Source organism: Thalassophryne amazonica, chromosome 12, assembly GCF_902500255.1.
Source record: "Thalassophryne amazonica chromosome 12, fThaAma1.1, whole genome shotgun sequence".
NCBI lineage: Eukaryota > Metazoa > Chordata > Actinopteri > Batrachoidiformes > Batrachoididae > Thalassophryne > Thalassophryne amazonica.
Window position 1 is genome coordinate 85,290,395 of NC_047114.1, and position 2,035 is coordinate 85,292,429.

General features: G+C 43.2%; 1 pseudogene; it reads left to right on the plus strand.

Annotated features, from left to right (window-relative positions):
- The first annotated feature begins 1,634 nt into the window (after nucleotides 1–1,634).
- LOC117522745 lies at nucleotides 1,635–1,753 on the plus strand (annotated as a pseudogene).
- The last annotated feature ends 282 nt before the right edge of the window (nucleotides 1,754–2,035 follow it).

Consider the following 2,035-nt stretch of genomic DNA (forward strand, 5'->3'; position numbering starts at 1 on the left):
CGGTTGCGTCATTCGCCTGTGAGCAGGCATTGTGTGAGCAGTGGTCCACCCCTCTCGTCGGATTTTTATTGCAAATAAAATGTCTGAACGATTTGGAGCTTTGCTGCATCAAATTTTTCCAGAAACTGTGAGAGACCTCCAGGTGGACACCATTCGGAAAATTCAGATGGCTTTCAGGGACGATTTTATGGGGATTACACAGATTAAGGAGTGCTCCAGCCTGTTTAAAGACTGCCCACAGCTGCTGAGAGCGCGGCGCACTCCGAGCGCCGATGGACAGGCTGAAACAACCAGATCATTATGGACTATAGAATTCATGGAAAAAAGGACAAAACTAGTGAGTTGACAATGAACTAAATGTACTCATTTATATATCCCCATGAGGTGTTTTCATGCAGGTGCTGTCAGGTGCACGGTAGTGGGGGGAATGCACACATAATCCAAACTGAATGTGCATAAACAGAAAGGTGGAAAACGGATTCATTCAAAATTGATCTTGTTTTGTCTTCCATGGTCTTCAGTTTGGTGGGCTGAGGGGTTCATTACTGCTTTTTGCAGATGATGTGGTCCTGTTAGCATCATTGGCCTGTGACCTCCAGCACTCACTGGATCGGTTCACAGCCAAGTGTGGAGTGGCTGAGATTAAGATCAGCACCTCTAAATCTGAGGCTATGGTTCTCAGCAGGAAACTGATGGACTGCCTACTCCGGGTAGGGAATGAGGTCTTGTTGTGAGTGAAGGGGTTCAACTACCTTGGGGTCTTGTTCATGAGTAAGGGAACAACGGAGCATAAGACTGGCCTGGAGAATTGGCACAACAGGGATGGTATTGCATTTGCTTTACCATACTGTTGTGATGAAAAGGGAATTTAGCCAAAAGGCGAAGCTCTCGATCTACCAGTCAGTCTTCATTTCTACTCTCACCTATGGTCATGAGGGTTGGTCATGACCGAAAGAAATAGGTATAAGTGGCCAAAATGGGTTTCCTCAGGAGGGTGGCTGGAGTCTGTCTTAGACATAGGGTGAGAAGCTCAGTCCAGTGGTGAGCACAACTAACCAAAATGTGAACTTTGATAACCACTAATCTGCTAACTGAAAGTTAACTTTTATAACGATAAACCGATAAACTGATAAACTGATAAAAAAAAAAATTAGTGAAAGCTACAGCTAACCGCTAACTTTTAGTATTGACGCCGGTACACTGTCAGCTACTGACAAGCCAGTTTTGAGTTTAAGCACCGCCGATACTTCTGAGTAGAATCAAAGGTGATCACAAACCCAACACAATGTGTCAGAGCTTTTGTCTTTGTGCATCCTGCCCACTGTTGTAAGGAACAGTCATTTACATTCCCAGCATACAGAGCCCCTGATATGTGCCATAAGGCATAAACAGCAAACCAGGTTTGACTTATGGTTTGATTTAAAAACCAAACTAATTCCGGACGGTTTATGGATATTAACATTAACTGTCATTTTTACAAAATGAAAATATCACAAATATCTTTTAGTTTTAAAATAATGCACTAATTCTGAAAGTTTGAGCATTAAAGCTAACAGATGCTAAATGGCATTATGGGAAAATGAACTGCCTCATCACTGGTTGGTTTAATTTATTAAAAAAAAAACAACAACAACACACGCAGCCGGTCTGCTCTGTGTCAGCCTGATCCCGTCAGATCTCAGAAGCTCAGCAGAGCAGGATCTGGTTAGTACTTGGATGGGAGACCTCTTTGGAACACCAGCAGCTGTGTGTTTCTCCAGGTAAAACTGGAGTTGTGTCAGGAAGGGCATCCGGCATAAAACTTGTGCCAAATACCAATGCTGATCTGGCTGTATCCACTGTGGCAACCCCCAACAAAACTGGGAGCAGCCAAATGAACAAGAAGTTACTTTAATGTGTGTGTTGGGTTTTTACAAATAAATGTGCAAAACTGAAAATTCTGTTTATTAAGTGTGATTCAGTCAGCGGCTGTGTGACAGTTGGATGGTATCTACACTCCCACCCTTTAGATGGCGGTGTTCTATGCATTTTGGGT